The sequence below is a fragment of the Triticum aestivum genome, chromosome 2D (assembly GCF_018294505.1).
Source record: "Triticum aestivum cultivar Chinese Spring chromosome 2D, IWGSC CS RefSeq v2.1, whole genome shotgun sequence".
Lineage (NCBI taxonomy): Eukaryota > Viridiplantae > Streptophyta > Magnoliopsida > Poales > Poaceae > Triticum > Triticum aestivum.
The window spans coordinates 606,748,405-606,764,163 of NC_057799.1; the positions used below are offsets into that span (position 1 = coordinate 606,748,405).

Here is a 15,759-nt window from a genome sequence, read left to right on the forward strand (position 1 = left end):
GAGCTGACAAGGCAGCATGTGGACTGGTTGACCAGTCAACTAAACAATATACGGAGCTATACACTGACACGGTGAGTGTATAATCCATCGGTATAGAGAGTTCGAGTGAGAGGGGAGGCCCGTGAGAGATAGCAGAGAGAGAGAAAGAGCTACTCCCTCCGTTCGATAATGTAGTGCCAACATTTTTTTAAAGTCAAAGTTTTGAAACTTTGACCAAGTTTATAAAGAAATTACTTATATATACAATACCAAAGATAAATGATAGTATGAAGTAAGTACATGTTGTGATGAATCTAATGATCGTTCCAGACGTAAATGTTTTTCTCCACATATACCTGGTCAAACTTTTCTGAGGTTTGACTTTTCAAAACATTCATGTGCTTATGGATGTGAGAGAGTCCCTAAGTAGAGAGAGTGAAATAGAAAGAGTGAGTGAAAAAAGTGTGTGTGCGTGTGTGAAAGAGACATGGACAACACACGATAAAAGTAGAGAAAAGGCGTGTGTGTCTTATGCAAACATATCACACATGCATCTTCGACAACGGAAGCAAGGTGAGGAGATAGTGTGTGGTTGTTTGCAACCGAGAGAGAAAGACCCCTAGCACGTGGCCAACAGGGGTCTGACAAGCAAGGGAGAGAGGTCGAGAGAGACGTACGGAGAAAATGTAGACATGGGGAGGAGAGAGTGTATGTTTGGGATAGAGAGATCCCCTGGAGATCGTGATGGGACTAAATGGGTGGGAGATCGAGTGACAAGGTGTGTGCACGATAGAAGATACCCCGAGAGATATCGAGATAGACGTATGGATGGAAGGAGACAATACGTGTGTTCCTGATGGCTAGTGAGAGATAATCTCTACTCCTAATGTCTCAATTGGTAGTCTCCGTTCCGGGTTTATTTTCGTCCCACCTAGCATGATTTTTTTGGGTACCTGCTCCCACCTAACGCTGAGCCGCGTAGAACCAAAAAAAACCTCCTGCCGAGTCCCCCACCCGCCCCCTCACGCCTAACCTCCACCCAAGACAAACGAACGAAAAAAATCTACGAAAATAAACCAGTGAAAAAAAAACCGGCAAAAATTAACCAGCGAAAAAAAACCCTAAACCAATCGCACGCGTCTCTACTCCCAGCGTCAAAGTCATACATGGAAACAAACCCAAAGATTCCTAATATTAATATGGAAACAAACCCAAAGGTTCCTAATGTTAATATGGAAACAAACCCAAAAAATCAGCACCCTTGTAGCTTTCGTCCCACCCTCGCACCCTAATTACGTACTAAACATAATTAGCCTTCCTCCCACCCTCGTAAGTGCAAAAGTACTATACATGGAAAAACCCGTAGAATCCTAACAATAATTAGCCTAATTATTACATACTAAATATCAGGCACAAGATAAGGAAAGCACCGACAGATTGATAACGCCTTCAAACATCTCCACCATATTTGGTAGGAGTACGTATTTAAACAGCTTCTGTTACAGGATTGGTCATTCATGAACACCCCTGCCTCAAGTACTCACCATCAAGCACATGCGATACATAGCTGGGAGATCATGCTGGAGATCACACATGGTCACCATGGAGGTCACATGAGTTCATCAACATGTCAACCTCGCTTTCATCACCTGGAGGTGAGTTCACCTTTTGACAAAGCCATCTATTTCTCCGATATGGTGCCATCTTTCTTGTGAATCTTCATAGTCCTGATATATGCATTATCAATTTATTTAGTTCTCACAAAATGATTTTCATAATTTCTGCAATTCATAGGCCAGATAGGTTGTAATTACACAAGTCACATGCATATCCACCGCTGGTGGGCCGTGCTTCTCTCGTTCTTCCCAAGAACATCGAGGGTCTGTTCTCCAGGAACTTTCAACTTGGGCAATAAGAAATGCAAACTCACCAAGCAAACTTGTAGAAATTCATTAAAATTTAGATGTCTGGAGAAGACAATAATGTGTGCATGGAGGAGAAACTACGTTTTTTTAGCAACTAGAGGAGAAACTACGTATGTAGGTAATTATTATTTATTTTTCTTTGTTTATGAACCATGTTGTTGAAGTTTCAAAGGGACTTAATCACTATCCCTGCACCATTTATTACTACAGTATTGTATTTTGCCCAACCACGGTGCTGAAGGTTCAAAGGTCATTAATCATTATACATGCAACATTTTCTTATAAGATGTCGGAGGATAAGGGAAAAAGAGATGTGTATTTTCTAACAATGTGTAGACATAATGTCTTAATTGATGATTTGAAGGTGACCATCTTGTAATCTTAATTTTTGTTGTGGAACAGTCATATGGAATGTTCAAAGGTGAACCGTCCACCCAATTAGCTACAATGGTTCCTACAACCAGTACCATGATAGCATTGGAGCCAGGGGAGCATGTGGGAACTTCAAATGGTATTTACCCCTTCACATGATGTTTTTACCATTGAAGTATGGTCATCTATAGATCTAGATTTATTAAGTCTAACCATGTGCTGGGTATATTGCTTCAAATGTGGGTCATGGATTTACCAAATTACACACTGGGCATGCAGAAAATCCTACAACACCTCAAGGAACACCGAGTGGTGCTGAAGATATTGCTTCCAATGCAAGGCGAGATAGCCTAACACCCGAGCAAAGAGAGGAAATGAATGTGCGTCAAAGAGCATCTAGACAAAATAAAACTATTGAAGATAGGAATTCGAGCCAAAGCGCTGCCAGACAAAATCTGACAACAAAGGAGAGGCAAGAGATGAACGCCTGTAGAAGGGCAGCGAGTAAAAATATACCAGTTGAGCAGAGGCAAGAGATGAACGCCCGTCGAAGAGCACGCAGGCAGAGCATACCACCAGATGAGAGGAAGGCATTGCGGGCTCAGCGAAACGCAGACCTTGCAGCTAAGCGGAAGACCCCATACGCTGAATGCATCGCAATGCCTTGCCCATATGCATATCTCTAATGAATCACCATGTTCTGTTACTGAAGTTTTCGTGTGTCCAGCCTATATTTGCCAGTTACTTAATCATGCTTTGCAGAATTCAGTTGTAGATTGCTATTCTATTAGTCCTCTATGGAGGTGATTATGAAATGAAAGTTATACATATGTACTTGCACATAAAGTTATATAAACATTGAACCATTAATTAATTCCTAGGCGTATGCATTTTTTAGTTCAATTCGATTTCTGACTCATTAGCCACAAGTTATATTTGTGTACAGTATTGAATAATGACATGCAATTGTGCATGGTAATGATTTTAAAACTGGCAGAATTTTTTGTGCTTCCAAGTTGCAATTAAACCCTTTGGTAGCCAGTATGTCTAGCAGTCTGTCTGAAAGTTCTTGAGCTATGACTTATATGTGTTGCAAATCAGTGCAGAACCTTAACTGTCGACATAATATTACTTCATGCAGTTTTAAAGGACATGATAAACATAAACATGTAGAGAAGACATGCAAATTATTATCCTATACCTAAATCAATGGTCCATAGTTCTAAGCTAACTGTTCTGCACCGAATTCCAACTGTACAACTCAGCTCTGCAGCAACTCATCATTGGGAGCTCTAACTCTACTATGATGCCAAGAAAATCAAGTCTTCTTCATGAACCGGAGGCAACTTAATCAATTTGTTATGAATGATTTATAGCTTGGTCCGCTTTTCCTACCCATCATCACCGCACATGCTTACAGCAGATTGAACGACAAAAGGACCGGTCGCCCCAAAACAAGATTCCTCACATTCGCTCGTTAAGATACTCGATTTGTTATATAAAACCAAAGTTCTACCTATTGTACTGAAGCCAATTTAATCAATTCATAGTTGACACTGATTTTCTTGTTATTGGCCATGGATTGAACCGGATATCGATAAAATTATCACTACACACTGAATTCAATTTAATAAATTTTATAGTTGACAGACACCTAATTTTTTATTTTTATTATAACTTGTTATTGACCATGGATTGAATATAATAGTTATCATATTATCTCTACGCCCACAAGCATAGTTCATGCTCCTCCCGAACTTGTTACTCTTCTGACCTTGGGCTCTTCATTGACATGACAACCTATCATGGACTATTTTCATATTTAACTAACATCCTTTAACAATACAAAATCTGAACTCTAAAGAGTCCATTGCAGTAGTTGAACTGCTAAATTTAAGCTTAGCTGATTAGGGACTAACTGATTCAATTTTGATGTAGATTCCAGGCATTAAAGTTTAGCTTCTGGAAATTGATGAAAAAAATGCCTAGCAAATACAAACCCAATTTATATTGATGACACTAATCCCGGTTTAGTTCCAGGAACACTTGAGCATTCTGTTCTTATCAATTGTATAAGCTATCTTAACCTTCACATTCCCCAATAGCTTTTAGTTAAATTTATCTGTACTTCCCCAATAGAAAAGAAAAAGAAAAAAGGAGACACAGAACATACAAAACAAAAACAAACGGATGCGAAAAAACACTTAAACAAGACTAACCGTGATGCAGTACGAGCAAAAGTCAAAACACCTCTGGTTTCCTGCCAGGTACTCTGCCAGAAATCACAAACTTGTTGATGCCAGTGAGTATCCAATCATACACAAAGCACAGAAATCAAAACCACTTGTGCGCTTTGGATTAACAAGCAAGGTCAAAAACTCAATGTGAATCTGATCGCTGGAAGATGGAAAAAGGAAGCACGACACTGCGATCACCATGAAGCATATGAAAGTGCCTTCCTCGCTGTGAAAATCAGAAGATATGAGCATGTCTCCAAAGAAAGTAATGTTTGGCATTTCTGTCAAGCTAAACCGAGACAAAATGAAGTTCCTCCCACTATCCTTGTCTTGTGTCGCTAAATCACCACTGTCTAGCAGGCCCAACACACAAGGAACTGAATCCTTTGAGATAGGAATGATCTTCTCGTCAGCAACAATGATTTGAGATGACACTGTGTCTACACATTCGACAATATAGCGGACAAATCGTGATGGGATATCAGTTTTCTCAAATTTCAGAAGAGGCTCAAACCCGTATTTTGAGATGACATCTTCCGGCCACTGGACATACCCCTCAAGATATCTACAAAGTATTTTGTGGAAAAGACGGTTCACACATGCCTCCCTGCCCCCATAACCTTTTGCCTCTAATTTTGCTGAAAGGCAATAATCATGTGTAGAATGTCAGGGGTAACTAACATAAAAAGAATGAAAGTGAAGAGAAAAAGAGGACCAAAAGAAGAATAGAGATAGACAGCTATGAGGACAAAAAAGTGTAATACCTCAGTTTTAAGGTCGACATTCTTCCAGAATTTTGGAAAATCTCGAGTGATTTGATTGCCTGTTAGATGACATGAAAAAGATGTTTATATAATTATATCATATAATTCCGTAGCGGAAAGAAAAAAGAGAGAAAAGAAAGATGTGCATACCATAGGGCTAGAAAAAAATAGAAAAGAAGAGAAAGTGCATGAGAGAAAGAGATGGATACCTCCTTCCTAAAAAAACAAATAAAGCATCTTCTAATAACTTCTTCCTCCTAGATACAGATTCTTCATCACTATATGCAATGCTCTCATCACAACTCTCAGTGTTTGGGGGACTGTCATTAGGGTCGTAGTTGGGTTCATAGCATCCACTCGATGATCTGCCCCCAAGAATCCACAACCCTGTTGTTGAAAAAGTAAAACATGAAAGCAAACTGAAAAACTCCACATAGCTGACAAGAGAAAAGACTGAAAAACTCATATGGGTGTTTCCCCCATTTTGCAGACACAAAGCTTCAACAGCCGCTGCCTCGGTGCAAAAAAATTGTTAGATTGAGAGTGCCATTTTCATCGAGTATGCATGAGCAACTTTCCCCTGGGAAATTGCTTTTAAAAAATCAGAAAATAAACGCTGGCAGGGTGCGCGCTGATCATTGTTACTCGGGAATTAATGACCTGGTAAAACTAGCTAACTATCCTACCCTATGTGTTAACTGAAGAAAGCGACACCTACTGGAACCTGAAAAAGACAGCTAATGAAGACGTTCCCTAAATCCTGGATTCTCTCTCCTCCCACCCCCACCCCCATCACTAAAATGTTGTGTGATAGACACAATTTGCACCTTAATTTCGAAACCATAGTAGGAGAGGAACACTGAATAAACTTACATCTAACACAAACGGCTGAGAGAGAGATGCTTGGCTGTTCAGAAATCACGGAAACACTTGGAACAAAATCCAACACTAGGAACTACTACCAAAGATCTCAACAACTACTTACAAAGAAATAACAAAACTGAATGGCACATCTGCCCAACACACACACCTGCGCACAAAAATGCCCATAATCTGAACACACACCCATACCCTAGCCCCAACCCACTTCGTGTGTGGATCCTAAGTACATACAAGTATACTCATATCAATTATTGTCACTAAAACGCCCATGATCTGAAGGACAAAGGGGAAACATGGTGAGGGCAAACCCCCTCAAAATTTTCGTATCCGCGAAATCGAGCTCGACAAAAATATCTGCTGAACTAATAACCCGGAGGTTACTATGATTTCTCATCAAATTAGTCTGAAGGGCGATGAAAAAACAACCCCCACACATTAAGGGATCTGAGCGTGCGGTGCGCGGGGATGAACCCAGAGCTGCATGACTGAAATAACTAGAAATCAGAGCTCCAGAGAAGGGAAAGGGATAACTAGCCGTACCTCCGGCTCGAACGGCGCCGACGAACGGTTCCGACATCACCGGCGAAACCTTGCTGGTGGCGGGACTGGCAAAATATCTCCGCCGCCCTCTTCTCAGTACCTCCCTCTCTCCTTCCCCCTGCTCCTCCACGACAGCTAGGCTCCAACTTCCCAGGGTTGTGCTGCGGCAGCTTCCCGCGCTCCATGACCTCCAGCTAACCCCTTGCCGCTGCTCACCGACGGTGGTGACCCCCCTCCACCGCCTCCGCCTCTCTCTTCTCTTCTGATAGGGGATGGGCTGCCGACCACCATCCAAAAAAACAATTCAGAAAATCATGTGGGTGAAAACGGATCATTCCTAAAAAAAAGGAGAAACGGATCCGGGTGTGGAGCAATACAACCCGAAAAGAAAAAAACTCAGACCCGACACGAGCCAGACAGAGCCAAGGGGGACAGACGGGAGGGAGCGAGCGCAATAAACCAAAGAGAAAAGGCTGAAAAAAACCTTGACTTAGGCGGTATGAATCGAATCCTGAATTCTTTATTCATGAAAAAATTAGCTCTCGTATTTATCAATCCTGATCAATTTCGTCTTTAGACTAGATTGTCACAGTGGGAAAAAGGTTAACCCCGAACAGGATCACGTGTCATCTACATCTTCTTCCTCACTCTCTCTATCGCACGCCCGTGCAAACCCAAGAATATGCGGATAACATTACTAACCTGTCGCAGATAATAATTGTGTTACTTAGTAGTGGTTACCTCTTTTATGGGCATGGTGGAGGAAGAGATTAGCATGCTTGACATCATGGATATTCATGCCGTATGTCTTCTCCCCACTTAAAGAGCACAGACATGTACGACGGTCTCGCTTAGTCAGTGAGAGAAGTTATGATCCTACTACTAAGGATCACCTGTTTCTCAGCGCCCCAAACTGGCCTAGATCGGTAGAAGGTTAGGATTGACCGGAATCGATAAGTACGGAGTGCTAATTTCAGGGATTGTTCAGGGTTTAAGTCAAATGGGCTCTACAAGTTTAAGTCAGAACAAGATAGTGCTATGATTTGTGCAGATCCGGCGGTCACGGAAAATGGCCTGAAGCGAATTTGAAAACAGGAGACTGAAAATTACAAAAACTGTTCTTTTATACATACGAATTCGACATACAAAATTTAAAAGGCCCGTAGCAACACACGGGCATTTTACTAGTCATACTTAGGGGGGTGCGTGCGCCTATGATGGAGTGAGGGATTATGGTACTTAGGTGGGTGCGTGTCACATAGAGAGAGAACAAGGGCGGAGAGTGTTGGATGGGTCTATATGTAGCGCAACTCCAATATTCTTTTTCTTGGGGAAAATTCCTTTTCATTAAAGGAATAACCCTATCTGCCCTAGGTTGTGAAGCAACCTATATTTCTGTCCATCCAATAATTCCCAAATAATTCTCATAATTCCTTTGGGTCATATGTTGCTCAAATATGCCCAAACTTTCCTGTCCTAGCCCAAGAATAATTCCCCAATAATTATTCTTCATTTCTGTCCACAGTGGCATTTTGTGAAGGAAGTGCCTCCTATCCAATCTTGTTTGCTCCCAAACTTGTTGGGCATTCTTTTATGTCCAAATAATTGCCTCATGCCAAAATTCAACTTTATTTGCCTAGCCAATCTTCCTCAGTGATTTTCCAAAGTTTCTGTCAGACAGAAGGCTTTGTGAAGGAAGTGCTAGCTAGGAGTACCCAAATGAGTTGAAATTTTGCACACTCCTTAATATGCTCATATTATCACACTCCTACAAATTTCAGCCCCATCCAATCATCTATGTGAGCACATGATCAAATCTTTGCTTCTGGCAATATTTCCAGGTTGTGAAGCAAGTATAGTTTTTATTGCTTCATAAATTCCGATAAATTACCAGATTGTGCTCCTATACAAATAACATCCCTCCACCAAATTCGGCATCATTTCACTTAGCCAATATTTGTCCAAAATTATTCCAAGATTCTGGATAGTGAGGATGTTTGTGAAGCAAGTACCATTTTGGCTTGTCCATTTGGTATGAAACTTTTACAGCACCTCTATATGTCCAAATCATCAAGCCTTGCCAAATTTGAGCTCAAGTTAATGCTTCATGTGAGTGCATCATCATGCTCAAGTTTCTGGACCATTTTGGTCAGTTGCAAAGCAACTACATTAAATCATGATCCAATTCTCCTCAAACATAACAGGATTATAGTCCTTCCTTAGTTAATCATCTCAGACAACTCCATTGACCCCAATAAAGTTTCTGTTAATCACCAGTGCACGGCCAAGTTTACTGCAGTAAACTTCAGACGCCATTTACCATTTAACCATTGCACCCCAGATCAAGCCATGGCCTCATCAATGCTCCATTTTGGAAGGACTATCAGCTAGACAACATTTTGGGTGCTGTAGGGCATTGAATGCCCCGATTCACGTGGTGACTACGACAGTGGCGTGCCTGTGCACGCGCTCTATGCGCAGTGGCCGCGTCCAGGGCGGCGTTTCTGCTTCGTCCGCTTCCCCCTCGTCGTCTTAGCGCACGTGAGCATGTCCATTGTCTTTCTCTCGTCGTCGCCGTTCCCCTGGAGCCCTCTCCCTCTCCAGCAGCTTCCTCACCGACGCAAGCCGCCGCGCGCCCACGAGCGAACAGTGGCGGTTTGGCTCGGCGCTTGCCGTCTTCTTCCTCCCTGCGCCCCCTTGGCCTCCTCTGCCCCGTGAGAGCCTCCACTGCTCCTCCTACATCGTCTACCTCCGAGCTCGCGAGCGCGGGCACGTGTCCGCGGCGATGCCAGCGCGACACCTCGTCCCACGGCTATATAAGCCCCCCCCGAGCTCCCTCGACCGCACCAACAGCCTCACTCCTCTCCCCTAGTTCCCCCGAGCCCCTTCCCCGAGCACCGGAGCCCCTCTGCTCGTCCTCCATCCGCCATGGCCGCCGCCCCCTCCGGCCTAAATCCGAGCGAGTCGAGCTGTCTCCCTCCATTCTAGCACCACCAGAGGCCTCCTCATCCACCCTAGATCCACCCCAGTGCCCCTGTTCCTTCTCCGGTGGCCTCTAGCCACGAGTTCCCAGGAGCCCGGAGAACCCCGTCCGCCGCGGCCATGGTCCCGCCCTGTGATGTCTACTACACAACCTTCTTCTTGTAGACTTTGTTGGGCCTCCAAGTGCAGAGGTTTGTAGGACAGTAGCAAATTTCCCTCAAGTGGATGACCTAAGGTTTATCAATCCGTGGGAGGCGTAGGATGAAGATGGTCTCTCTCGAGCAACCCTGCAACCAAATAACAAAGAGTCTCTTGTGTCCCCAACACACCCAATACAATGATAAATTGTATAGGTGCACTAGTTCGGCGAAGAGATGGTGATACAAGTGCAATATGGATGGTAGATATAGGTTTTTGTAATCTAAAAATATAAAAACAGCAAGGTAACAAGTGGTAAAAGTAAGCACAAACGGTATTGCAATGCGTTGAAACAAGGCCAAGGGTTCATACTTTCACTAGTGCAAGTTCTCTCAACAATAATAACATAATTGGATCATATAAATATCCCTCAACATGCAACAAAGAGTCACTCCAAAGTCACTAATAGCGGAGAACAAACGAAGAGATTATGGTAGGGTACGAAACCACCTCAAAGTTATTCTTTCTGATCAATCTATCATAGAGCTCGTACTAGAAAAACACCTTAAGACACGAATCAACCAAAACCCTAATGTCACCTAGATACTCCAATGTCACCTTAAGTATCCGTGGGTATGATTATACGATATGCATCACACAATCTCAGATTCATCTATTCTACCAACACAAAGAACTTCAAAGAGTGCCCCAAAGTTTCTACCGGAGAGTCAAGACGAAAACGTGTGCCAACCCCTATGCATAGGTTCATGGGCGGAACCCGCAAGTTGATGACCAAAACATACATCAAGTGGATCACGTGATATCCCATTGTCACCACAGATAAGCACGGCAAGACATACATCAAGTGTTCTCAAATCCTTAAAGACTCAATCCGATAAGATAACTTCAAAGGGAAAACTCAATCCATTACAAGAGAGTAGAGGGGGAGAAACATCATAAGATCCAACTATAATAGCAAAGCTCGCGATACATCAAGATCATACCACCTCAAGAACACAAGAGAGAGAGAGATCAAACACATAGCTACTGGTACATACCCTCAGCCCCGAGGGTGAACTACTACCTCCTCGTCATGGAGAGCGACGGGATGATGAAGATGGCCACCGGTGAGGGATCCCCCCTCCGGCAGGGTGCCGGAACAGGGTCCCGATTGGTTTTTGGTGGCTATAGAGGCTTGCGGCCACGGAACTCCCGATCTATTCTGTTCCTCGATGGTTTTAGGGTATATGGTGATATATAGGCGAAAGAAGTCGGTAAGGGGAGCCACGAGGGGCCCATGAGGGTGGAGGGCGCGCCCCCTGCCTCGTGCTCTTCTCGTTGATCTCCTGACGTGCACTCCAAGTCTCCTGTATTGCTTTCTTTCCAAAAATAACTTTTCCGAAGGTTTCATTCCGTTTGGACTCCGTTTGATATTCCTTTTCCGCGAAACACTGAAACAAGGGAAAAAACAGAAACTGGCACTGGGCTCTGGGTCAATAGGTTAGTCCCAAAAGTAATATAAAAGTGCATAGTAAAGCCCATTAAACATCCAAGATGGATAATATAATAGCATGAATACTTCATAAATTATAGATACGTTGGAGACGTATCAGCATCCCCAAGCTTAATTCCTGCTCGTCCTCGAGTAGGTAAATGATAAAATAAAGAATTTATGAAGTGTGAATGCTAGTAGGTGCACAAGTTTGATCAATGATAATTTCAATCACCTTTTCTAGCATCATTATATGTCATAACAGTAGCTTGACTCATAGAACTTTGCATGATCAAGTAACAAACTATTCACATGTTAAAGTATAGATCATAAACTTTCTTGAAAACTAACAAGCCGTGTTATTAGTCCTCAAACAATTACAATTCATCTTATTTTCAGGAAGAGTCTATGTCAGAGCTTTGATTTAGCAAACTCCACATACTCAACTATCATTTAGTCTTTCACAATTGCTAACACTCACGCGATATTTATGGGTTCAAAGTTTTAATCAGACACAGAGAAATATAGGGGCTTATAGATTCGCCTCCCAACCTTTTACCTCAAGGGTAATGTCAACAATAATAGTTCATGATGCCTTACATCCAATTGGATATATATATATATATATATATATATATATATATATATATATATATATATATATATCAGAATCTTTCCAACACGAGGTGCTTGCCAAAGGATAAAATGTAAAAAGGAAAGGTGAAGATCACCATGACTCTTGCATAAAAGTAAAAGATATGCCCTTCGCAGAGGGAAGCAGAGGTTGCCATGCACTTTTATAGTTGGATGCACAAAATCTTAATGCGAGGGAACATCACTTTATATTGCCACTTGTGATAGGGACCTTTATTATGCAGTCCGTCGCTTTTATTTCTTCCATATCACAAGATCATATAAAGCTTATTTTCTCCACACTAAAAGATCATACATATTTAGAGAGCAATTTTTATTGCATGCACCGATGACAACTTACTTGAAGGATCTTACTCAATCCATAGGTAGGTATGGTGGACTCTCATGGCAATACTGGTTTAAGGGATGTTTGGAAGCACAAGCAGTATCTCTACTTGGTGCAAGGAATTTGGCTAGCATGAGGGGGAAAGGCAAGCTCAACGTGTTGGGCGATCCATGACAATATACTTTATTTCGGATATAAGAAAACATAACCCATTACGTTGTCTTGTCCAACATCAACCTTTTAGCATGTCATATTTTAATGAGTGCTCACAATTACAAAAGATGTCCAGGATAGTATATTTATATGTGAAGTCTCTCTTCCTTCAATATTCTTTCATGAATTGTTCAAGTGACCAATACAATGTTTGCTAACCTTCAATAAATTTACCACCTCTACTTATTATATGTGAAGTCATTACTCCCCATGGGATAAGCATATGAAACATATATAATTTCAGATTTATTACATTCAATTCATTCAATCATTTACTCATAGGATATAAGTGAAGCACACGAGTAAATAACAAACTACTCCAAAAAGATATAAGTGAAGATCAATGAGTAGTTAAATAATTATGTAGCTATGTGAAGACTCTCTCTCATTTAATAATTTCAGATCTTGATACTTTATTCAAACAGAAAGCAAGACTAAAAAAATGACGCTCCAAGCAAAACACATATCATGTGGTGAATAAAAATATAGCTCCAAGTAAAGTTACCGATGAACGAAGACGAAAGAGGGGATGCCTTCTGGGGCATCCCCAAGCTTAGACGCTTGGTTATCCTTGAATATTACCTTGGGGTGCCTTGGGCATCCCCAAGCTTAGGCTCTTGCCACTCCTTATTCCATAGTCCATCGAATCTTTACCCAAAACTTGAAAACTTCACAACACAAAACTTAACAGAAAACTCGTAAGCTCCGTTAGCGAAAGAAAAGAAAACACCACTTCAAGGTACTGTATTGAACTCATTATTTATTTATATTGGTGTTAAACTTACTGTATTCCAACTTCTCTATGGTATATAAACTATTTTACTAGCCATAGATTCATCATAAGCAAACAACACACGAAAAACAGAATCTGTCAAAAACAGAATAGTCTGTAGTAATCTGTATCAAACGTATACTTTTGAACTCCAAAAATTCTGAAATAAATTGGTGGACCTCGGAATTTGTCTAGTAATCATCTGCAAAAAGAATCAACTAAATAGCACTCTCCAGTAAAAAGTTTTAGCTAATCTCGTGAGCGCTAAAGTTTCTGTTTTTTACAGCAAGATCATAAAGACTTCACCCAAGTCTTCCCAAAGGTTCTACTTGGCACAAACACTAATTAAAACATAAAACCACATCTAAACATAAGCTAGATGGATTATTTATTACTAAACAGAAGCAAAAAGCAAAAAACTAAAATAAAATTGGGTTGCCTCCCAACAAGCGCCAACGTTTAACGCCCCTAGCTAGGCATGATGATTTCAATGATGCTCACATAAAAGATAAGAATTAAAACATAAAGAGAGCATTAGAAAGAATATGACTAGCACATTTAAGTTTAACCCACTTCCTATGCGTAGGGATTTTGTGAGCAAACAACTTATGGGAACAAGAATCAACTTGCATAGGAAGGTAAAACAAGCATAACTTCAAGATTTTAAGCACATAGAGAGGAAACTTGATATTATTGTAATTCCTACAAGCATACATTCCTCCCTCATAATAATTTTCAGTAGCATCATGAATGAATTCAACAATATAACCAGCACCTAAAGCATTCTTTTCTTGATCTACAAGCATAGAAAATTTACTACTCTCCACATAAGCAAAATTCTTCTCATTCGGAATAGTTAGAGTATCATAAGAGACTTGAATACTATAAATTGTTTCCACATTAAAAGAGTAATGTTGAGAAAAGGGTAATCATAATCATGACAAGTTTTATAAATATAATCATCACTACTTTTTATAGCATAAGTATCATCACAATAATCATCATAAGTAGCAACTTTGTTCTCACCATAATCGATTGAAACCTCTTCCAAGATAGTGGACTCATCACTAAATAAACTCATGACCTCTCCAAATCCACTTTCATAAATATTATAAGATTCAACATCCTCCAAAATAGTGGGATCATTACTTCCTAAAGTTGACACTCTTCCAAACCCACTTTCATCAATATAATCATCATAGGTAGAAGGCATGCTAACATCATAACAACTTTGCATATCAAAATTTGGGAGGCTAAAAATATCATCTTCATTAAACGTAGCATCCCCAAGCTTGGGACAAACATTAATTTCAGCAAATATATTCTCAAATATGTCATTCTCATCAAACATAGCTTCCCCAAGCTTGGGCCTTTTCATATCATAATCATAATCACTCTCATCATTAATAGTATGGATAGCACCAATAGTATAGCAATTATCATCATCACGACGAGTAGTAGGAGCAACATCATTTGGGAGGGATACCTTTTTACCTTTGCTTCTCCGTCTTTTCTTTTTCTTCTTCACATCGTGTGTGGGTTTAATCCTCTTTTTGGAGCTCCTTATTAATGAGATTGGTTGAATAGAAGGCTCCTCCTCATTACCTGATTCATCATAAGAAATAATAGGAGGATATTGGGAAGTCTCTTCCCTTTCATTAGTATTCTCTTCATCTTCTATTTCTTTTCTTTTCTTTATGTAATTGGCAATATAAGGATTTTCAATGCAATTCACTGCACAATACATATAAATTTCCTCTAGATCAAAATTTAGAAGTTTATCACGGGCAAATACTGGAAGATAGTTAGTTATACATTTCATTTCTTCATAACCCATAAGCAAACTAAGTTCATTATGACGTGCAAGGGAAATCAAGTCATCACAATTTTTGGAAACGATTAGATCATGAAACAATTTGCATCGGATAGTTAAATGACCACGTTCATTGCAAAGTTCACAAGTACGGCTAAGAAAATTTAAATTTTCAGCACAAACATCTAGCCTTTCTTGCAACCATTTAGTTTCTAAGTACTTATGCCTCTTACAAAATCTATCTTCCCTTTTGGAATGTATTTGCAAACTCTATGCACTCCACAAAAATCAACATGCTTATAAGAGACATTTTCATCATGACTAGTGCAATCATCATTAGTACTATGGATCTTCAAAGAGTTCATACTAACAACATTGCAATCATGCTCATCATCCAAAGAATTAGTGCCAAACATTTTAATGCATTCTTCTTCTAACACTTTGGCACAATTTTCCTTTCCATCATACTCACGAAAGATATTAAAAAGATGAAGCGTATGAGACAAACTCAATTCCATTTTTTAGTTTTCTTTTATAAACTAAACTAGTGATAAAACAAGAAACTAAAAGATTCGATTGCAAGATCTAAAGATATACCTTCAAGCACTCACCTCCCCGGCAAAGGCGCCAGAAAAGAGCTTCATGTCTACTACACAACCTTCTTCTTGTAG

General features: G+C 40.6%; 1 long non-coding RNA gene across 1 annotated transcript; it reads right to left on the reverse strand.

Annotated features, from left to right (window-relative positions):
- Window positions 1-5,042: 5,042 nt before the first annotated feature.
- LOC123050364 (uncharacterized) lies at window positions 5,043-5,639 on the reverse strand. The gene is made up of 3 exons (XR_006423757.1): window positions 5,487-5,639; window positions 5,278-5,336; window positions 5,043-5,151 (listed from the first exon to the last, which is right to left on the reverse strand). It is a non-coding gene; the product is annotated as an uncharacterized lncRNA (long non-coding RNA).
- Between the last annotated feature and the right edge of the window lie 10,120 nt (window positions 5,640-15,759).